The 24,256-nt window shown below is 42.1% G+C and overlaps 1 long non-coding RNA gene across 1 annotated transcript; it reads left to right on the top strand.

The window, feature by feature from the left end:
• The first annotated feature begins 5,112 nt into the window (after positions 1 to 5,112).
• Positions 5,113 to 21,594, top strand: LOC311122030. Its single transcript, XR_014612370.1, has 4 exons — positions 5,113 to 5,202; positions 6,476 to 6,712; positions 18,950 to 19,198; positions 19,629 to 21,594. It is a non-coding gene; the product is annotated as an uncharacterized lncRNA (long non-coding RNA).
• The last annotated feature ends 2,662 nt before the right edge of the window (positions 21,595 to 24,256 follow it).

Below are 24,256 nucleotides of genomic sequence, written 5' to 3'. Positions count from 1 at the left end.
GATTCACAAGACACCAACTAAGTAACTTACATATACGGTATTATTAATAAAGACAGGCTATTTTTACTGTTCATATTATTTGCGTTGATGATGTATTGAAGTCAAGTGGTTCAACATTCAAATGTAGTTGGATGGACCACACAGGACTGCTTGGAAAACGCGACGGTCGGTGGAACACTTGCGCCACCAAGTGGACAATTGCTTCAGTTCCCTTGTGGCATCAACGCTACTAGAGATATGTGATATAAGATCAAATGTTAGGTCAATATTATTATCTCTAAATTGATTCCCCCACCCGTATTTCATATATTATTATTCCGATTTAGCTGTTAATCTGGATTTAATTTATAAACACTTTCTGTCATTTCCGATTGGATGTCAGATGACCACGTGACTTCCGATCCTACCAATTTGTTACTTTGTAACAGTCAAAAGTGGTTATTCCCAACGTTGATCAACTCCCAATCTATGACACGTTTTTCTTTAAGTCGTTATCTTTGATATTTGGCGGACAGTTTACAGAGCTACGTTTTTTGTAAACGTCATCGAATATGACGTGCCCGAGAACGGCACCTTCCTCCCGAAAGCATTGCGGTATCGCTTCTCGGCCTTTTGGCTAAGATCAAGATCAAGCTGCAGTAACCAAGGAGATCCTGAAGGTGGAGCGATGTCGTCATCGTCCACGTCACAGTCGGCAGCCGCCGGACTGAAGAACACGCTGCATTTTCAATGGATTGGAAAAGAAAAGTTGATGGAAAGAGTTATTTTTGGAAAGGACGTTCTTTTTGGACCTCTACGCCTGACACCAGACGATGTGCACTGTCTGCAACAAAACACACCGGAGAAGTTTTATGATGTGTCGATCTACACCATCACCAGGCTGGAGGAGGTGAGAGGGCTCTTCCGAGCGAACTCGACAGCACCTGCCCTCAGTAGCTTTCAAGTTGAGTCCCTGTGCAGGCACAATCTGAGGGTGCTAACGGTGCACATGTTCAACCCCTGGGTCACAGAAGAAACGCTAGTGTGCTACCTCAGCCGGTATGTGACCATCTTGCCAGGAGTGAGAGACATTAAGGACGCCCTAGGCATCTGGACAGGGAAGAGGCAGTTTCGCGTGCTGCTAAAGGAAGACGAGAGCGGCCATGATGGCTACCTGCATCCTCCCGCGTCTTTTTCTATCGGTGCAGACAGGGGTTACCTCATGTATGCTGGGCAGCCTCGTTTTTGCAGGAAGTGCAGCACGTACGGGCACCTCGCTGATGCCTGCACCCAGACAAGGTGCAGAAACTGTGGGACCCTCGGCCATGTAATGAGGGATTGCACCGTGCCTAAGCGCTGCAGTCTGTGCAGCTCAGAGGAGCACCTGTTCCGTCACTGCCCAAAGGCAGCCCCCTCCTACGCCAGAGCGGTGAGCGGGAAAAGAGCAGATGAGGGAAAAGTTATAGAGCTACGCGCTATTGAGGAGGTCGTGAAGGAGCTAGTGATAGAGAGAGAACTGCGAGAGTCTGAGGAGAGCGGGAGTGAGGCGCCATCATCACCTCATGAGAGGAGCGGAGCGGGGGACAGGAGCTGGAGCAAGCAAATGGAGGAGGCTACGGGAGAGCCCACCGCGCCCTCTGCTCCGGAGAGCTGGACCACGGTGGGAGAGAGGAGGAAGTGCTCTGTCAAGAGGAAGCAGATGAGCCCTGTTTCCCCACTCATCCGCATGGAGGCGACGGAGGAGTCCGCCCTGGGGGGGGAATCGTTTCAGTTGTTTTGCAAGCGGGGAGTCTGAGGAGAAAAGCGCGGGAAACCCGGGCAGCGCAGAGGAGACTCTGCTTTCCCTGTCAGGCGCGAGCTCTACCGACAGCAGCGGTCTGGCACCCAGCGGTGTTCCAGCACCCACACTGACTGAGGAGGAAAGTGTTTTCCCGACCCCTATCTTTGTGGACAGTCCTCCCCCTGGGGACCACCGTTTCCCAGACAGGCCTCCTAACGAGGAACTGGACTTAAAGTGAGTCTGGAAATTCATGTCATATTTAGATAGTTGTCTGCTTCCCTCCTTTCCCCATGTCGTCCCTTTTTAACATAGCTAGCATAAACGCTAGAGGGCTTAGGAACCCCGTTAAAAGGGCGACTGTTTTTTCCCATTTGTCCTCCATTTGCTTCTCTGTGTGTTTTTTACAAGAAGTACATTTAAAAGATCAAAATGATGTGGAGAAATTTACGAGGGAATGGGTTCAGGGAGAGTCTGTTAAACATAGATGGAAAGGGATATACCCTTCTTTGTAAACGTTTTTTTTGTAGCCTATATATAGGCCTATGTATAACTGTATTCTGTCATGTAAATTGAAATGCAGGCTTTGTAAATATTTGATATACACTGAAGTTTATTCAGAGTTCCCTTTGGTATATGCGTATGTTTTTATTTCTATAATAGTTTTTATTCCTTTGAAAGATCAGCTTTGGGAGATTGTTAGAGGCAATTGTTTACATGCTTCTCTTGAATGTAGGCCTTTTAGCTGGTCAGGTTCCTCAGAACAGCACTTTTTTTTTTAGTTTTGCTATTTTGATACGGTTAAGGTACTGTTTTTGTAAATCCATGTTATGTACAACGTTATGCACTGAATTTGTACTTGTATTTGAATGTGAAATTAAAATAAAAATTATTTTTCCAAAAAAACAAAATCTGTTCTTATCAGTTTAATATCTGATACGTCCCCTATCTGGGGACCATCTATTAAATTGATTTTTGGAACAGGGAGATGGAATAGGGGCTTGTTCCGTCCACTCCACGCATCGACCTGGTATTGCAGTACCTCCAGGAACGGTGCACCCCCTGTCATTGTAAAGATAAAGCGGGCAAAGACAACAGAATTGCTTTGTTATATTCCATTAGGATCACGATGTATTTTATATTTTCACGTTTGACCATCTTCATCTCAATGGCAATGATGGCTAGAAAGTGACGGTGAAATCAGTCACTGTTATATTGACTATGATAGCTGATGTGAATGGTGCGTTAATCATCTATGTGGTCCTCTGTAGCTCAGCTGGTAGAGCACGGCGCTTGTAACGCCAAGGTAGTGGGTTCAATCCCTGGGACCACCCAAACACAAAGATGTATGCACGCATGACTGTAAATCGCTTTGGATAAAAGCGTCTGCTAAATGGCATATTATTATTATCTAATCAAATCAATGTTTATTCGTCACATGCACAGGATACAGGGTGTAAATGGTACAGTGATAATGCTTTAAAGATAATGCTTTAAAAAATATTGGTATAGATTGGGAGTCAAACATTGGGACATCAACGTTGGGAATAACCACTTTTGACTGTTACAAAGTAACACATTTGTAGGTTCGTAAGTCACGTGGTCATCTGCCCTCCAATCGGAAATGACAGAAAGCGTTTATAAATTAAATCCAGATTAACAGCTAAATCTGAATAATAATATATGAAATACGGGTGGGGGAATCAATTTAGAGATAATAATATTGACATAACATTTGATTTTAATTCAAATATCTCTGGTAGAGTTGATGCCACAAGGGAACTGAGCAATTGTCCACTTGGTGGCGCAAGTGTTCCACTGACCGTCGAATTTGAACGTTGAACCACTTGATTTCAATACATCATCAACGCAAATAATATGAACAATAAAAATAGCCTGTCTTTATTTTACATGGACATGAAATGCCATTAGGCCTAATGAAGATACCGTATATGTAAGTTACTTAGTTGGTGTCTTGTGAATCAACTGGTATGCGCAATAGGGTTTAATATTTCCCCGGTGTTTTACAAATGTTCCATCCCGAGAATAAATCACTCTTCTCCCTGGTAACCCGGTATTTTCCGCCAAAAGCGGAAGTGTCATTCAAAAGCATTATAAAGCTTATAAACGTCTGGATTTGATTAGAGCTTTGATCAGCATGAAAATACAAACCTGATGCTACCTGAGCCTGATCAGACATATATTAAATACATTTTATAATACATTTTACAAATCCAAATCCCAGATGAAGAATAAGACACTATTTCAAAGCATAGTACATGTAATGTTAGTACAATGTAATTACTAGTTGTTACACAAGATTTAGCACGTTAAAATGAAGTGTATCTTTAGGAGTACTTGTGATTAATGTGTACAGTACATTACCCATCCTGACAACCTGGCCCTCAATTTAAAGCTTGTGGAAGTGACATCCAAGTGGGAGAATAAATACACTAGTACACCACAGAGTATCTGTATAAGAAAATCATTCAGAGCACACTGTGCTGCCAATCACAGTGTAAGGTGCGACATTTTGCGGGTGTGGAGAGCTCGTTAGAGGATAGAGAAAGCTTGCATTGAAGAGCTGGGCATCGTGTTATGACCTGCATTATCTGAATTAGGCCCACATAATTATACCTACGGAGGAGCGGCTTCTATGGAGGAACTTTGAATGTCTGAACTTCAGAGTTGGTTTAATGTTGGACCAGAGCAGATGTTAGCTAGCTAGCTAACAACCTTGTTTGTGCAGTGCCGCACTAGAATTAAAAACAGGTCTTACCTTTATGTCGTTAATAAATCCAATGTGAAACGTGGTGACTATAGTATCCTTAACTAGCATTGAAAAAGTTCATCCATTCTTCTCAAATTAAACATATCTCCCTAATTTCTGAATCATGCTTGTAACGTTGTCAGTAGGATACAGTAACCTATGCTTCAGAGGGGAGGAGCAGGTAGTTTCCACACGCACACCCACTGGCAAAGATTTCCATTCCAGCTGGCAGGCAGAAACTGGAATACGTTTCTAGAGTGAGCTTTGTTGCGATTTTGTGGGACTGGAGAAAAATACCCGGAAAGTAAAATAAGGTTATTACCTGGATTACATGCTTTTAAAATAACTGCTGTTCCTGAAAAGTGTATTTACACTTTAGTTTCCGGTTATTTTTTACATTATTTTTCGGTTATAACCGGTTCCAATCCTAGAGAAATGATGTGGATGAAGGTCATGCTTAGGCTAATAAACTATAAAGGGAAATAAATTGCTACAGTTTACACTTTTTTAGTTATTTAATGAAATGTTGTAATCTGATCGCGGAATGCACGGACCGTTAGTAGTGGGGGAACAGGAAGTTCCGGGCAGGCGGGCACCATTCTTCACAATAAAGAAAGCGTCTGAACTGTGCAGTCAAGAAGATAACCTTTGTGTCCGTTTCTATGTATTACTACAGGTATGTAATAGCACGTTTAAACTTTCTATTGTCGAAAGAACATGTCATACCATGTTAGGTAACACATCCGTTAAGGTATTATCACGTTTGGTAAAGGTTTGATGTGTTATTTTTGTGTCAAACCGAGTGAGTGAAAGAACGTGATAAAAACTATTTTACAAGTCACATAGCTAGAGACTTTGGGTTTGTCTGAGTGGATGTACATAATTTTCTCAAGGTAATTTCATAAATAATCAATTTATTTGATATTTCTGAGTTCGTTTAGCATATTATTGGTTTTGTGTAAAATTCCCATGCTGGTAAAATGGCGGCTACTCTCGGTCAGCGTCAACGGACTTCAGTGAGGACAGTGCGGGTGCATCACATAGAGACAATTTCACGGTCGCACTACTGTTTTGAAGCTGAATGTAATGATTATCAGTTTTCTACATGTGTGCTAATATTCAGACACATTCTGTTGTTTCTGTCTTTATCAATAAATGTTGCTATGGTGTGAACAGGAAATACAATTGGTTTTTGATTGAAGTAATACAGTGAAGACAAGGTTATTCAGGAAATTAGCACAAAGTGCTGTCTAAAACAAACTGTAACCTTGTACTAAATGGATTTTGAGTCATTTATGCGTTTATCTACTATAGGTTAGGTATTAGCTCAAAAGTATTGTGGAGCTCCTGCATCTTAATATAAACAGTACCGGCACCCAAAATGAGTATTAGCACTGTAATGATGTCATGCCATAGGATTGTGAGGACAGGGAAAGAGTTAAGAGATGAGTGGTTTGGGGCCATAAAGTCTACATTCCTTATGTCAAGGTAGATTAGAGATGTTTAGAATAGCATGAGTGATGGGCAGGATAGTGACTTGGGGTAAAAAGTGATGAACATCAAAGACAGGGAGTTCCCATGGAGACTTGCCAGATGTATGCCAGCAGAAGGGTAATAAAGGCTATATAAGGTAGAGTGTCTTCTTTGTTAGTTAGTTCGTTGCGTCAAGGGCAAAGCTCTGGTCATTGCTGTCACGAACCCGGTACCGATCATTAAATAATTGTATTAACTTTCTACAAAGTGTCTCAGTATAGCCTTGCATCCTTGATTCTTTGAACACCCGAGAAACTCATCATAACAAGCACCTATTTCAGTCCAAGACAAGCACTGAATTAGATAATTGAACAAGAAAAAAGTGAAAATATTTTTAGAGAATAAAGAAAGTGCCAGAACTGTCAAGACAATAACTTTTTGTATCTGTTTCTCTGTATTACTACTGGCCGATTCAGATAAGTCTGAGGCCGGTAACATCAACAGTGAGGACAAAACCCAGCCTGCCTCTCTCCTTCCACACTGAGTCCAAACCTACAGTCACTGGGTCCTGATTGTGACAGTGGAGCCCAGTTTACTGCAGGATCCAGAGATGGCATCAGTGAAGCTGGAAGACTGCAGTCAAACACTGGAGCTGAATGTCAACATTAAAGATGAAGAAGAGGAGGAGAAGATTGGGAAATCTGTTTCTCAGGGTAAGAGCAGGTTCTATCTAACTAAGTTTGTTGGACATGATTTGGAAAGGCACACACCTGTCTATATACAGTGCATTCGGAAAGTATCCAGACCCCTTGACTTTTTCGACATTTTGTTACTTTACAGCCTTATTGTAAAATTGATTAAATTGTTAAATCAATCTACACACAATACCCCATACTGACAAAGCAACAACTGGTTTTTATCAGTTGTTGCAAAAACAACAACAACTGAACAATCACATTTACATAAGTATTCAGACCCTTTACTCAGTACTTTGTTTAAGCACCTTTGGCAGTGATTACAGCCAAAGTGTTAATGTGTATGACGCTATAACCTTGGCACACCTGTATTTGGGGAGTTTCTCCCATTCCTCTCTGCAGATCCTCTCAAGCTCTGTCAGGTTGGATTGGGTGCGTCACTGCACACCTATTTTCAGGTCTCCAGAGATGTTCGATTGGGTTTAAGTCCCGGCTCTGGCTGGGCCACTCAAGGACATTCAGAGACTTGTCCCGAAGCCCCTCCTGCGTTGTGTTGGCTGTGTGCTTAGGGTCGTTGTCCTGTTGGAAGGTGAACATTCGCCCCGGTCTTGAGGTCCTGAGTGCACTGGAGCAGGTTTTCATCAAGGATCTCTCTGTACTTTGCTCCAATCATCTTTCCCTCTATCCTGACTAGGCTCCCAGTCCCTGCCGCCGAACAACATCACCGCAGCATGATGCTTCCACCACCATGCTTCACCATAAGGATGGTGCCAGGTTTCCTCCAGACGTGATGCTTGGCATTCAGGCCAAGAAGTTCAATCTTGGTTTCATCAGACCAGAGAATCTTGTTTCTCATGGTCCGAGTCCTTTAGGTGCTTTTTGGCAAACTCCAAGCGGGCTGTCATGTGCTTTTTGCTGAGGAGTGGCTTCCGTCTGGCCACTCTACCATAAAGGCCTGATTGGTGGAGTGCTGCAGAGATGGTTGTCCTTCTGGAAGGTTCTTCCTTAAATATCGTTTTTCCTTAAATATCTATTGGGAGGAACAAATTGTGGAAAAAGTAAATGGGTCTGAATACTTTCCTAATGCACTGTACATATCCAAAAGTGGACCTAGAAGTTTGTCCTCAAATATCTATTGGGAGCCCATCTGGACCTTCCGCTTTACCTCCCTTCATATTGAAAGTAGCATCAGATATTTTAACACCATCCAATTCCTTTTCCAGATCCAATTTAGTGTCTTCTGAAGTAGAGGGAAAATCAAGACCTGACTAGTTCAGTTCTCAGGAGATTCAGAGCTGTAAAGTGTGTTGTAGTAGGAAGCAAATGTTTGGTTTATTTCTACAGGATCCATTGATAATTGTCCTTGTAAATTATTGAATTGCATTAAAGGCTGAATTTTACTTCTTAATGTGCCAGGCCAGCAATTTACCAGGTTTTTCACCTTGATCATAGAAGGACTGTTTCAGCCCAGTTAAGCTGTTTGCAGCCTTTGAGGTGGGAAGTTCTTCATACTGAGCTTGAAGACCAAATCATTACTTGTTTACTTCTACTGAGTTATCCAAAAAAGCTTCCCTCTCCAATTCTCTCATTTTGCTCTCCGTCTCTCATTTTCTGATTTATTAGATTTGAAACTGATAAAATGTATAATTTTCCCCCAAATATGTGCTTTGAAAGCCTCCCATCTGGTACTCGCTGACGTTTGGTTAGTGTTCAATGTCAAATAAACATCTATATGCACTCCAACGTAATGTAAGAAGTCTGGGTCCTGTAACCATCTGGGATGCAAACGCCATCAAGAGGATCCTTTTACTAGTTTTGTATCCCTATAGAATAATCACACAAGGGAATGGTCATTCAAAACAATAGTATCATATCCACTTCCTGCTACATTGGGAAGCAATGAGCAAGAAACTAAAAAGTAGTCTACATGAGAATATGATTTAAATGTGAACATGAATTCTCCCTTTTTTCTCGGGTTCTGAGTCCTCCAAGGTTCACATAGATTTAAGTCCTTAATGAAATGCTGTAATTTCTTTCTACTCTGCGAGTGGGAAGTGTCTAAACCAGAGGAGCGATCTAAATGAAGATCAAGAGTGCAATTAAAGTCCCCTGCCATTAGGACCTTACCAGGAATGGAGGCTATCAATAGAAATACAGTGGGGGAAAAAAATATTTAGTCAGCCACCAAGTGTGCATGTTCTCCCACTTAAAAAGATGAGAGAGGCCTGTAATTTTCATCATAGGTACACGTCAACTATGACAGACAAAATGAGGGGAAAAAATCCAGAAAATCACATTGTAGGATTTTTAATGAATTTATTTGCAAATTATGGTGGAAATTAAGTATTTGGTCAATAACAAAAGTTTCTCAATACTTTGTTATATACCCTTTGTTGGCAATGACACAGGTCAAACGTTTTCTGTAAGTCTTCACAAGGTTTTCACACACTGTTGCTGGTATTTTGGCCCATTCCTCCATGCAGATCTCCTCTAGAGCAGTGATGTTTTGGGGCTGTCGCTGGGCAACACAGACTTTCAACTCCCTCCAAAGATTTTCTATGGGGTTGAGATCTGGAGACTGGCTAGGCCACTCCAGACCTTGAAATGCTTCTTACGAAGCCACTCCTTCGTTGCCCGGGCGGTGTGTTTGGGATCATTGTCATGCTGAAAGACCCAGCCACGTTTCATCTTCAATGCCCTTGCTGATGGAAGGAGGTTTTCACTCAATCTCACGATACATGGCCCCATTCATTCTTTCCTTTACACGGATCAGTCGTCCTGGTCCCTTTGCAGAAAAACAGCCCCAAAGCATGATGTTTCCACCCCCATGCTTCACAGTAGGTATGGTGTTCTTTGGATGCAACTCAGCATTCTTTGTCCTCCAAACACGACGAGTTTAGTTTTTACCAAAAAGTTATATTTTGGTTTCATCTGACCATCTGACATTCTCCCAATCCTCTTCTGGATCATCCAAATGCACTCTAGCAAACTTCAGACGGGCCTGGACATGTACTGGCTTAAGCAGGTGGACACGTCTGGCACTGCAGGATTTGAGTCCCTGGCGGCGTAGTGTGTTACTGATGGTAGGCTTTGTTACTTTGGTCCCAGATCTCTGCAGGTCATTCACTAGGTCCCCCCGTGTGGTTCTGGGATTTTTGCTTACCGTTCTTGTGACATTTTGACCCCACGGGGTGAGATCTTGCGTGGAGCCCCAGATCGATGGGGATTATCAGTGGTCTTGTATGTCTTCCATTTCCTAATAATTGCTCCCACAGTTGATTTCTTCAAACCAAGCTGCTTACCTATTGCAGATTCAGTCTTCCCAGCCTGGTGCAAGTCTACAATTTTGTTTCTGGTGTCCTTTGACAGCTCTTTGGTCTTGGCCATAGTGGAGTTTGGAGTGTGACTGTTTGAGGTTGTGGACAGGTGTCTTTTATACTGATAACAAGTTCAAACAGGTGCCATTAATGCAGGTAACGAGTGGAGGACAGAGGATCCTCTTAAATAAGAAGTTACAGGTCTGTGAGAGCCAGAAATCTTGCTTGTTTGTAGGTGACCAAATACTTATTTTCCACCATAATTTGCAAATAAATTCATTAAAAATCCTACAATGTGATTTACAGGATTTTTTCCCCCTCATTTTGTCTGTCATAGTTGACATGTACCTATGATGAAAATTACAGGCCTCTCTCATCTTTTTAAGTGGGAGAACTTGCACAATTGGTGGCTGATTTAATAATTTTTTCCCCACTGTACATTCTCAAAGAATTTGGGATTATCATCATTAGTACCATAAACATTAACCAGATTAATATGCTCATTCAAGAGTTCCCTGTATCAAAATGTATCTACCAGCTGTATCAGTTATAATAGTATCCACTTGAAACGGAACAGATTAATGAATTAAAACCATAACACCATGAGAATGAGAGGAGAAACAGGATGCTATTACTTGCCCTTGTCATCTCCTGCATACTTTAAGTAGCTCATCCTTCAACAAGTGAGTTTCTTGTAGGAACACAATAGATGAATGAAGTTGTTTAAGCCTAGTAATAACCTGTTTTAAGCTTGGATAGTTTACAAACTCCACGGACATTCCACTAAGTAAATTTAAGTTTAGCATTTGAAGTCATTTAACCAAAGATGTAAACATGGAATAAGCTATAGCATAAAGGCATATCTAAAATATGTTTAGTAACCACAAGGACCGCAGGAATATTTTGTAGTGAGGAAAATATGTAAAGACCTGTTGGAAGAAACAAACATAAATCTATCCTAACAACACAGGGTATTTTAATAGTAGCCTATATAGTAGCCTAAATATCACAACAAAAGGCCTCTCTAGCAAGATGATATGTGAAATATCACGTAGTATTTGTTTGAAAAGTAGCAAATAATAGCTCCACCTAAAACAGTAACGCTAGTTAGTGAAGCCTGAGACTAACGTTAACGTTACAGTATGGACCGTCCAAAATAGTGGTAGATGATCCACAACACAGGGTCTGCTGCTAGTAGCTACCAAGTAACAATATGGCCCATACGTATAGCATTAATGTAGTACACCATGATATGTTTATAAACCAGAAAAAGTATCAAAGATCAGAAATGAACAGCCTATGTGAGAAAAAGAGATATCATTGAATATGTGCTACGTTACCCAAAGGCCCTTTGCACGTGATGTTAGGCTTGCACCTGAGTGTCAATCATTTTAGTCCAAGGATATGATCAAAAGGCCTCCATTCTTAAATGGAAGAAGTTTGAAACCACCAATACTTTTTCTAGATTTGGCTACCCGGACAAACTAAGCAATCGGGAGAGACGGGCCTTGGTCAGGGAGGTCACCAAGAAGCTGGTGGTCACTTTGACAGAGCTCCAGAGTTCCTCTGGAGATGGGAGAAACTTCCAGAAGGACAGCCATCTCTGCAGCACTCCACCTATCAGGCCTTTATGGTAGAGTGGCCAGACGGAAGCCACTCCTCATGAAAAGGCACATGATTGCCCGCTGGGAGTTTGCCAAAAGACACCTAACGGACTCTCAGACCATGAGAAACAAGATTCTCTGGTCTGATGAAACCAAAATTGAACTCTTTGGCCTGAATGCCAAGCGTCACGTCTGTAGGAATCCTGGCACCATCCCAACGGCGAAGCATGGTGGTGGCAGCATCATGCTGTGGGGATGTTTTTCAGTGGCAGGGACTGGGAGACTAGTCAGGATCGAGGGAAAGATGAACGGAGCAAAGTACAGAGAGAACTGAAAATAGCTGTGCGGCGACACTACCCATCTTACCTGACAAGCTTGAGAGGATCTGCAGAGAAACTCCCCAAATACAGGTATGCCAAGCTTGTAGCGTTATACCCAAGAAGACTTGAAGCTGTAATCACTGCCAAAGGAGCTTCAACAAAGTACTGAATAAAATCTGAATACAGTTTTTTATTATTATTATTATTTTTGCAAAAATGGTGACATAACACCTAGCGGTCAAACAGGGAAATGGTTCCAATTATTTTTCCTTTTTATTCATTTTAGAAACACTTAAAATAATGGCTGTGTTTCGTGTAGGCTTACCCTGGCGTGACTTTTAGCAATATTCGGCTCTATTTCCTTTCAGATTATAAAACTCTATCATCAAAGTAGACATCATGCAAAACAACAACACTGCAAGCTCCTGCACGTCATCTCTAGCTGTAACCTTTGATAACAGGTATTGTGTCAATTTAAAACTAATTAACTGTGGTGGCAGGTGCAGTGATGACCGCTGAGAAGGAGCTGAGTGTAGAGGGAAGCAGTGTGTTGAGGGAGGTTATCGTCTAGTGTAAAAAGAGGGATACGTCCTCCAGTAGCTCAGAGATGGAACCTGGCGAGAGTGAGGATGAATTACTTGCGGTGAGGAACTCCGAGTTCGGGCCTCGTTCCAAGGATGGTAAGGATGATTCTGGCCCAGTGGTAGTCAGATTTGTAGAGAGAATGGATCCATATGTGGTGTCAGGTTAGGTGGAGAAGAGGTTGGGGACTGTTGAGTTGGTGAAGGTAACTCTGAGTGGACTCGTGATGATTTATTGTTTACGTGCGGATTACGTGATTAGAGACAGGAATTGTGACTTGAATTGCTCTCCGGAACAGGGTGACATTGAAAAAAGTGATAACGGGGTTAGGTTTAAGTGTTGAGGATGTGCAGTTGAAATGGAAGATTCCAGGTGTCTGTGACACCCTCCGTTTGGTGAGACGTAGAGCGTGGAGAAACAGAGAATACATTATCTGTCATGCTGGATTTTGATGCATAGTCTCTGCCAGATAAGATCAAGGTAGTCAGTAGGTCAGTTATCCCGTGAGCGATTTTGTTCCGTAAATACTACAGTGTTTTAGGTGTGAAGTTTATGGGCCTGTTGCAGCAGTGTGTAGGCGTGAGATGCCTAGATGTGACAAGTCTGCAGGAGGGCATGAGATGAGAAATGTGTGGTATCGGTGGAGAAAGTTCTGTGTGTTAGTTGTGGGGGTGCTAACGGGCTGGAGATCTGAGGTGTCAGGTGAGAGAAAGGCAGATTGTGGTCCTCTATAGCTCAACTGTAGCTCAATTGGTAGAGCATGGCACTTGTAACGGGTAGTGGGTTCAATCCCCGGGACCACCCATACGTAAAAATGTATGCGCACATGACTAAGTCGCTTTGGATAAAAGCGTCTGCTAAATGGCTTATTATTATTATTATTATTATTATTATTATTATTATTATTATTTGATTGAGGTTGCCAGGGTTACAGTAGTACAGAAAGTGTTGTAGCAGAAGCAGTGAAGAGAGTGGTAGAGGAAGATGGGTACAGGGTGAGGGATCTTGAGAGGATTCCTGTGAGTAGGCAGAGACCAAGAGAGAGTGATGGGAAAAATATGTGCTTCGGTAAGGTGGGCTTTTTAGCATTTAAAGCAATGGTTTTCAATTGTACTGGAGAAATTGATCAAAAAGTCCCAGAAAATAGAGGCTGTGGTGGTAGCGGCAGAGAAGTACTTGGGATTGCGAGGATTTACTGCAGAACAGCTGCAGGGGGTGTTGAGTGTTAGTGGTCTGGCGTAGGACTAGATGGTGTTAAATAGTGGAATGGGGTGGTGGGTTTTTGTCGTGGAAAATCGCCACGAAGGGACTCAAAGTCAAACTTAAATTAATCATTATTTTTTATCAGCAAGCTGGAGAGTTTCCAACAAACTTAAAAGCACCATAGTACATGTCGGTCGGGAGCTCTGCCGGGGCAGTCCCGTTAGTTGTCCTATATACTGCTTACACAGACAAGTTATATTTGCATGATTTTAGCTTGATTAATAATGAATTAATCGTTAACATTTGGTTCCTGCATGTGACCGACCAATACCTCACAAGGCTTCTTCTCTCCAAGCTCAGACCTTGAAACTGAGATATCCCTTTTGGATCCCAGAACAATGTTCTGGGTGTATTGCCAATTGGTCTGAGGAGGTCAGTCATCTGCACGAACCAAGAACATTTACCCTCACATTTTTTAGAGCAGGCTAATACTGCAATTTTGTATTAATTACCGTATCAATGAATTTAATGTATATAGGCTGTGAATGGCCTCACACACCAGTACAGTAGATGGCGGTGTATGCACCTAAAAGTTGAATGCGCTCTGCCAACCAAATCCCGAAGAAGAAGGATGCAAATGCACGTCGCTTGACCCATATGGAGAATGTGAAAAAGGAGCAAAGTTCATCTTTATTATTGATGTTTGATGAAGAGTATCTACCACCCTATGTAAAGCTGGGATATATAATATACCCCATAAGAGAGTTTGTGTAAAACCTGATGCAATGCAAGAAATGTACAAAGACGGAAGGAATATGTTATTGAAGAGCATGTGAATGTAAAATGTTGTAACTGTGGTGGGGGTCATATTCCTGAATTCCCAGAGTGCCCTGTTAGGGTGAAAGAGGTTGAGGTGTCAAGGATCAGGGCTGTACAGCAAATCTCCTATGTGGAGGCGGCGAAGAGAGTTATAGGGGCAAGAGGCCACAGTTCTGAAGAAGATATGGCGGTGGATGCACTGCAACCAGTTGCAAATGTTGTACGTCAATCAAGTGATCTGGATACACTTATTTTGGAAGGTGGATTTTTTTAGTATTTACAGCCACAGTTATTAATTGTACTGCACAAGAAGTCCAAGAAGCTGGACATCATTATATCTGCAGCTGATAAGTTTTTGGGCCTCCAAGACTTCACAGCAGAAGCCCTGCAAGGACTACTGTTGCCAGAAAATGTTCCGCTACAGACAACTAACACAATTGCATTTTATCGATGGCAGTTTGAATGCACAGAGATGCCATGACAAGATCCTGAGGCCCATTGTCCTGCCATTCATCCACCTCCATCACCTCGTGTTTCAGCATGATAATGCACAGCCCCATGTCGCAAGGATCTGTACACAATTGAACATGCTGAAAATGTCCCAATTCTTCCATGGCCTGCATACTCACCAGACATGTCACCCTTTGAGCATGTTTGGGATGGTCTGGATCGACGTCTACCACAGCTTCTTCCAGTTCCCACCAATATCCAGGAATTTCACACAGCCATTGAAGAGGAGTGGGACAACATTCCACAGGCCACAATCAACAGCCTGATTAACTTTATGCAAAGGAGAAGTGTCCCGGAGGAGGCAGCGGCAGCTACCCACTTCTCCAGTGCTTCATTTGTAAATTGGGCGGTGCCGGAACCAAAAGTGAGCCCGAGAGGGGGGTGACCTGGGGGGCTCTGAGGTACCAGAACGGATAAAAACAAACAACCTTTATAACAAAGCATTGCATGCATTATCATGGCTTTCGCGTACGGGCATAGAGCAGTGGTGTGGAGCCGCTTGCAGAAGTTACACATTTTTTGTAGCCTAGAGTCCGGGAAAAATGTGTTCTTTTTATAAATGGATTTCATGCAATTCTACATCATTTTAGATGACTGGAGACTTTCGCAGAATCTTTTTTAATACCTCACAAATGACCAAAATGACAGGCTACTTTGACACTGAGAATCTGAGATCAATAAAAACGACCTTGTCTTGAATCCATCAATAGCCGAGGCCCCTAAGTGTGCAGAGAAACACATTGTACAATATGAGGAGGAAGATATAGTCCTAAAAAAGCTTTCCAGTTTCACTGACTCACCCAATGATGTGCAGCTCACTCACCGGCCAAAAGCTTATCTCTCTCTTGCTTTACTTTTTAAAACAATGCTGTTCGCTCAATAGGCCTGTGTGTTAGTTATGGGGGTGCTAACGGGCTGGAGATCTGAGGTGTCAGGTGAGAGAAAGGCAGATTGAGGTTGCCAGGGTTACAGTAGTACAGAAAGTGTTGTAGCAGAAGCAGTGAAGAGAGTGGTAGAGGAAGATGGGTACAGGGTGAGGGATCTTGAGAGGATTCCTATGAGTAAGCAGAGACCAAGAAAGAGTGATGGGAAGAATATGTGCTTCAGTAAGGTGGGATTTTTAGCATTTATAGCAATGGTTGTCAATAGTACTGCAGAAATGGATCTCACAAATTACCAAAATGACAGGCTAATTTGACACTAAGAATCTGAGCTCAATAAAAACGACCTTGTCTTGAATCCATCAATAGCCGAGGCCCCTAAATGTGCAGAGAAACACATTGTACAATATGAGGAGGAAGATATAGTCCTAAAAAACCTTTCCGGTTTCACTGACTCACCCAATGATGTGCAGCTCACTCACCGGCCAAAAGCTTATCTCTCTCTTGCTTTACTTTTTTAAACAATGCTGTTCGCTCAATAGGCCTATTTGGAAGTTGTTAACTTGGTAACATACAGACATTAGTATTTTATTTTCAGCAGGATCCATTTGCTTTACAACCTGTGTTTTCCAGCGATTGAATTATAAATATTTGCGAAAGGCCTGTTTTGGCTGCATGCTGTTAACTGACAGATTTGCCACACGTTAGGCGTGCATTGTTTTTTTAGGGGGCATGACAATTACAGAGGAATCAAAATGTAATTTCTCTGATTGCTTTTATTAGGATTTTTACATTGCAAACAGTGGAAAATATTTTTCATGCCAAAAGAGGTAGGCTACCTGATCCTGGCAAATGGGTTCCGGAACGAAAGACTACAAAACTGAGAGGTACCGGAGGATCCTGCTCAAATTAAGCACCGCCCTTCTCATATAATGGGGTAGGGCCATCCCAAGGATCCCTGAACGCACCAAATATTTTTTATAACTAAACCAAGATAGACCACAGCTGGTCGTTTCCAATGGGAACAGATGAGTCATAGTGGGCAGAGCCAAGCACGAGCTAGCGAGATCCTATTGGCGTGTTCTAGCAAACATCTGCATATTTCTGTTAGGGATTGCCTCCTCTGTGAAGTGCTCGTGTGCAATAACTCAATTCGCCGTTGCGTTCCTTCTAAATAACGTGATTGAAATTTTTTTTTTGCAACAGGTAAGTCGACAAAACTTAGTCCACTCTGTGCATAACAGATTTTAGTTTTGGGAACAGAACTGTATTAAGATCAGATGTTTCATCGATTAGAACATTTGCAGAATGTCGGCCAAAATCCATCTCCTTCCATCTTCTCCCACTGCCGGCCAGTGGGCTTCCTCTCACTACCATATTTGGTAGTGAGTGGAAACGCCAAGCGGATGCTTCACAATTATACATCCAGTGAAATATCTGTCTCATTGTTCTATCTGTGGCTGCACTGTGGTAGTGGGGGAACAGGAAGTTCCGGGAAGGCACGGACCATTCCTCAGTATAAAGAAAGCTAATTTTTAGTTTATATAATGCTTTTCCGAGCTAATTCCATCCAACAGTTGCCAACCATTATTGAGTGTCACTCCTCGCAACATATAGGATCACCCTATATGGTATCGTGTTGCACCCTAGTCAGGATATTCCATCACGTACTCCTTCTAAGATTAGCACCAGTGGCCCCCCAGCTATCTTGGCCCACATACCTTCTGGCACCCACCAGTGACAGAAATAAATACATGGAATGTATGTCATCCTCCAAATCATTTTGCAGCTCTCAATATTCCAAACGTTAACTAATACTTTATAAAAGACGTAATATCAGTATGTAATAGCACGTTTAAACGTTCTAATATCGAAAGAACATGTCATACCATGCTAGGTAACAAATCCGTTAAGGTATTATCACGTTTGGTAAAGGTTTGGTGTGTTATTTTTATGTCAAACTGAGTAAACCTGGTAACTATTTTACAAGTCACATAGCTAGATACTTTGGGTTTGTCTGAATGGATGTACATCATTTCCTCAAGGTGATTTCATAAAGAATCCATTTATTTTAGATTTCCGAGTTTGTTTTGGTTTTGTGTAAAATTAACAAGCTGGTAAAATGGTGCCGCCCACTCGGTCAGCGTCAACGGACTTCAGTGCAGCAGAGAGAGAACTTCACGGTTGCACTACTGTTTTGAAGCTGAATGTAATGATTATACGTTTTCGACGTGTAGTAATATTCAGACACATTCAGTTGTTTCTGTATTTATTGATGAATGTTACTATGGTGTGAATGGAAAATACAATTGGTTTTTGATTGAAATAATACAGTGAATACCAGGTTATTCAGTAAAATAGTACATAGTCCCACCTAAAACAAACAGTGACCTTGTACTACATGGCTTTTGTCATTTATGCATTTACAGTACCAGTCAAAAGTTTGGACACACCTACTCATTCAAGGGTTTTTCTTACATTTTACTATTTTCTACATTGTAGAATAATAGTGAAGAATCTAAACTATGAAATAACACATGGAATCATGTAATAACCAAAAAAGTGTTAAACAAATCAAATATATTTTAGATTTTAGATTCTTCTAAGTAGCCACGCTTTGCCTCTATGACAGCTTTGTAGAATCTTTGTAATCTACAATGTAGAAAATAGTAAAAATAAAGAACCCCTGGAAAGAGTAGGTGTTCTAAAACTTTTGACTAGTACTGTATGTGAATTTGGGAAAAATCTGCTATAGGTTAAGTACCGGCACCTCAAATATATAGTGCTTGAGCTCCTGTTCCTCTTATAGAATGTTAGCTCAACAGTATTGTGGAGCCCCTGCACCTAAATATAAACAGTACCGGCACCCAAAATGAGTACTGGCACCTATTTCAGTCCAAGTCAAGCACTGAAGTAGATAATTTAACAAGAAGAAACGTAATATATTTTAGAGAATAAAGAAAGTGCCAGAACTGTCAAGACAATAACTTTTTGTGTCTGTTTCTCATTGTTACTACAGGACGACAATAATTAAATCTGAGGCCGGTAACATCAATAGTGCGGACAAACCCAGCCTGCCTCTCTCCTTCCACACTGAGTCCAATCTTACAGTCACTGGGTCCTGATTGTGACAGTGGAGCTCAGTTTGCTAAGCAGGATCCAGAGATGGCATCAGTGAAGCTGGAAGACTTCAGTCAAACACTGGAGCTGAATGTCAACATTAAAGATGAAGAAGAGGAGGAGAAGATTGGGAAATCTGTTTCTCATGGTAAGAACAGGTTCTATCTAACTAAGTTGGTGTTATTCATTCCAACTTCCCAATGTGCATGAAAAGTTGCAGTAGAACTGTTTCATGATGAACTGTTTCAATGAGAAGGTAGAGATTATTTCATGCTACTGACACTTACATGGTTTGACACCAGTATTGCCAGCATTTGTTTTATTCACTGGGCTATCTGGAGTGATCAGAGAGTAGATTTAAAAAAGTGAAGTAGACAAACTGCCAATGTTTTAAAGTTCTATGAAATGAGTCAGTGTAGTTACTAACCCTTGTTATAGTGAGTGGAGGATGATATGGCTTCTACATCTGCATTGCTTGCTTTGTGACAACTTCTGATGTAAAAAGGGCTTCATAAAACACATTTGATTGACATGTATATCACACCAACTGACTGGTTCTTCTGTTGTTGTTCTCACAGGAGACCATGTTGAGACATTCTCTACATCCAGAGAGCAACAGCAGGAAGATCACAGAGCTAAGAAGTCTCACCACTGCCCACATTGTGAGGATATTTTCCCAATTCTATCAAAGTTAAAAATACACCATAAAGTACACACAGGAGATAATCTGAATTCCTGTACTTACTGTGGGGAGAATTTCACAACATCAAAGGCTCTGACAGTTCATCAGAGAGTGCACAGAGGAGAGAAGCCTTACTCCTGCTCTGACTGTGGGAAGAGTTTCTCTCAACGGGGCCACTTAAAACAACATGAACCTATACATACAGCAGAAAAGCCTTACTCCTGCACTGACTGTGTAAAGTGCTTCAAAACATCTTTTGAGCTAAAAGTTCATCAGAGAACACACACAGGAGAGAAGCCTTACTCCTGCTCTGACTGTGGGGCAAGTTTCTCTCAACTGAGCAACTTAAAATCACATGAACGTATACATACAGGAGAGAAGCCTTACTCCTGCTCTGACTGTGTAAAATGCTTCAAAACATCAGTGGAGCTGAAACGACATCACAGAACACACACAGGAGAAAAGCCTTACTCCTGCTCTGACTGTGGGAAGTGTTTCTCTCAACTGGGCCACTTAAAACAACATGAACTTATACATACAGGAGAGAAGCCTTACTCCTGCTCTGACTGTGGAAAGATTTTCTCTCGACTGGGCAACTTAAAACAACATGAACGTATACACACAGGAGAGAATCCTTACTGCTGCTCTTAATATGGCAAGAGTTTCTCCCGATTGGCAACGTAAAAACACCAATGGTTACACACTGGAGAGAAGACTTAATACTGCACTGACTGTGAGACGAGATTCTAAAGATTGGGCAATAATATTTTCAACAGATGGGGAAAGACAATGACATGGAGAAAATACAAAAACACAGTGCAAATGCTTATCATGGAAGCAAAGACAAACTACTACAAAACTGAAATCCAGGACCTAAAGAAGAAAAACCCTAAGGAATTGTGGGACTTCATTAACAAAGGACTGGGACCAAAGAAAACATCAGGAGGGAGAATACAGGTTGAGGGAATTTAAGATAACGAGGTGGCTGATGTTTTGAATGGCTTCTCTTCTGAGGCATGGACAAGCACCACACCTCTTGCCATCTTCCCCTGCCCATGCCTACAAGGCAGGTTGAGCTGTGCAGCATTGGCCAGTTAAAGCAAGCTCTGACCAGACTCAGGCCACGTAAAGCATGTGGGCCTGATGGCATTCCAGCCTGGCTACTAAAGAGCATGCAGAAGATCTAGCCCCTGTCATCAAACACATTGTTAAAACTGTTCCCTGCCAGTAGGAGGTGTTATCTGAGTGCACAAATCAGTATGACTACCTCCCAAAGTCCAGCACTACTACCGCCCTTGTGAAAGCCACATACTCCTGGCTGACAGCTACAGACTCCATAAAACCAGCAATGGTGAGTGTGTTACTTGCTGATGTGTCCAAAGCCTTTGAGTAGATTACGCAAAGTTCCTGCAACATCTGTCTGACATTGAACTGTGTCCAAGGTTACTAGCCTGGCTCCACAGCTACACAACTGAAAGATTTGGTCACAGTCTATACTACACTGGCCATGCCTTGTCTGGAATACGGTGGAGTGCTGTTAGTTGGATGCAGTAAAAAGCAGCTGGCCCAACTAGACAGGGTGCAGAGGAGGGCCTTGAGGATCATCTCCAGAAGTGGAGCAGTCCAACCACAGCTCCCGTCACTGCAGAGCATGCGTTAACAGGCTGCAGTGCACCTGGTGAAGGACATGCACACTCTTGACCAAATGTTTTATGCACTCAGTGTATATCAAATAAAGATGGTGTGATGATCAGTTTTCAGCATTAGTTTGGATGGATTATTTTATATTACTAACATATTTTGTTTAATGATAAACAGGCTATGAATTGACTACTTGTGTTTATTAAATTGTCTTTTAATACTAGATTAATTATTTTAGTAATTGATGATGAATGTATTTGAATAACTGTATTGAAGTTAATTGATCTGGCAGCAGGTAGCCTAGCGGTTAAGAGTGTTGGGCCAGTAACTGAAAGGTCGCTGGTTTGAATCCAGAGCTAACTAGGTCAAAAATCTGTCAATGGGCCCTTGAGCAAGGAAATTAACCCCAATTGGTCCTATAAATCGCTCTGGAGAAGAGCATCTGCTAAATTACAAATATGTCATGAAAAATCATGTTTGTACATGAATTTGTGCTGGGCAACCTCTTCTTCTCTTGTGCATAAATATAACAAAGTGTTTAAAGTGAAATAGTTAGTGTCTATACAGTGCATTCGGAAAGTATTCAGACCCCTTGAAATAACTAAATAATACGTTAATACCCCATAATGACAAAGCGAAAACAGGTTTAGACATTTTTGCTAATTAAAAAAAAAAGTAAAATAATAATAATTAAATAAAAAATAATTAATACAAAATGAAAAACAGATACCTTATTTACATAAGTAACCCTTTGCTATGAATCTCGAAATGTAGCTCTTGGTGAATCCTGTTTCCATTGATCTTCCTTTTAGATGTTTCCTCAACTTGATTGGAGTCCACCTGAGATAAATTCAATTGATTGGACATGGTTTGAAAAGGTACACACCTGTCTATATAAGATCCCACAGTTGACATTGCATGTCAGAGCAACAACCAAGCCATGAGGTCGAAGGAATTGTCCGTAGAGCTCCGAGACAGGATTTTGTCGAGGCACAGATCTGGGGAAGGGTACCAAAACATTTCTACAGCATTGAAGGTCCCCAAGAGAACAGTGGCCTCCATCATTCTTAAATGGGAGAAGATTGGAACCACCAAGACTCTTCCTAGAGCTGTCCACCCGGCCAAACTGAGCAATTGGAGAAGAAGGGCCTTGGTCAGGGAAGTGACCAAGAAACCGATGATCACTTTGACAGAGCTCCAGAGTTCAGCCCGCTTGGAGTTTGCCAAGAGGCACCTAAACGACTCTGACCATGAGAAACAAGATTCTCTGGTCTGTTGTTACCAAGATTGAACTCTTTTGCCTGAATGCCAAGCGTCACGTCTGGAGGAAACCTGGCACCATGCCTACGGTGAAGCATGGTCGTGGCAGTATCATGCTGTGTGGATGTTTTTCAGAGGCAGGGACTGGGAAAACCTATAGTGGTGCCGGAGAAGATGGCTGCCGTTTTACAGCCCTCTAACCAATTGTACTATTATGTGTGTTTTTCCGCGTTATTTGTAATTTATTTTGTACATAATGTTTCTGCCATCGTCTCTTTATAACCAAAAAGAGCTTCTGGATATCAGGACAGCGATTACTCACCTCGTATTGGACGAAGATTTGTTCTTCAACGAGGTGGCCGCGAAGGATATCCTACAGACACCCGACAAGGCCCAAATCCCCGTCATTCGCATGAGGAAGAGACAGAGATATCGTGGACATAGGTCGGGGTGCCTTGTAAGGATCCGATGGCGAGCGAGTAAACTGCCGCTCCCATCAATCCTATTAGCCAATCTTCAATCATTTGGAGAATAAATTGGACGACCTAAGATTACGGTTATCCTACCAACGGGACATTAAAAACTGTAATATCTTATGTTTCACCGAGTCGTGGTTGAACGACGACATGGATAACATACAGCTAGCGGGCTATACGCTACATCGGCAGGATAGAACGGCTGACTCCGGTAAGACAAGGGGTGGCGGTCTGTGTATTTTTGTAAACAACAGCTGGTGCACAAAATCAAATACTAAGGAAGTCTCGAGGTTTTCCTCGCCTGAGGTAGAGTATCTTATGATAAGCTGTAGACCACACTATTTACCAAGAGAGTTTTTATCCATATTTTTCATAGCTGTCTATTTACCACCACAAACCAATGCTGGCATTAAGATTGCACTGAATGAGCTGTATAAGGCCATAAATCAACAGGAAAACGATCATCCAGAGGCAGCGCTCCTAGTGGCCGGGGACTTTAATGCAGGGAAACTTAAATCCGTTCTACCTAATTTCTACCAGCATGTTAAATGTGCAACCAGAGGGAAAAAAACTCTAGACCACCTTTACTCCACACACAGAGACGCATACAAAGCTCTCCCTCGCCCTCCATTTGGCAAGTCTGACCATAACTCTATCCTCCTGATTCCTGCTTATAGACAAAATCTAAAGCAGGAAGCACCAGTGACTCGGTTAATAAAAAAGTGGTCAGATGACGCAGATGCTAAGCTACAGGACTGTTTTGCTAGCACAGACTGGAACATGTTCCGGGATTCTTCAGATAGCATTGAGGAGTACGCCACATCAGTCACTGGCTTCATCAAAAAGTGCATCGATGATGTCGTCCCCACAGTGACCGTACGTACATGCCCCAACCAGAAGCCATGGATTACAGGAAACATCCGCACTGAGCTAATGGGTAGAGCTGCCGCTTTCAAGGAGCGGGACTCTAACCCGGACGCTTATAAGAAATCCTGCTATGCCCTCCGACGAACCATCAAACAGGCAAAGAGTCAATACAGGACTAAGATTGAATCGTACTACACCGGCTCTGATGCTCGTCGGATGTGGCAGGGCTTGAAAACTATTACAGACTACAAAGGGAAGCACAGCCGCGAGCTGCCCAGTG

The sequence above is a fragment of the Coregonus lavaretus genome (assembly GCF_964263955.1).
Source record: "Coregonus lavaretus genome assembly, contig: HAP1_SCAFFOLD_57, whole genome shotgun sequence".
In the NCBI taxonomy this organism is placed as follows: domain Eukaryota; kingdom Metazoa; phylum Chordata; class Actinopteri; order Salmoniformes; family Salmonidae; genus Coregonus; species Coregonus lavaretus.
Note: the sequence above shows the minus strand (reverse complement) of the source record. Positions and strands in the feature narration are given on the sequence as shown.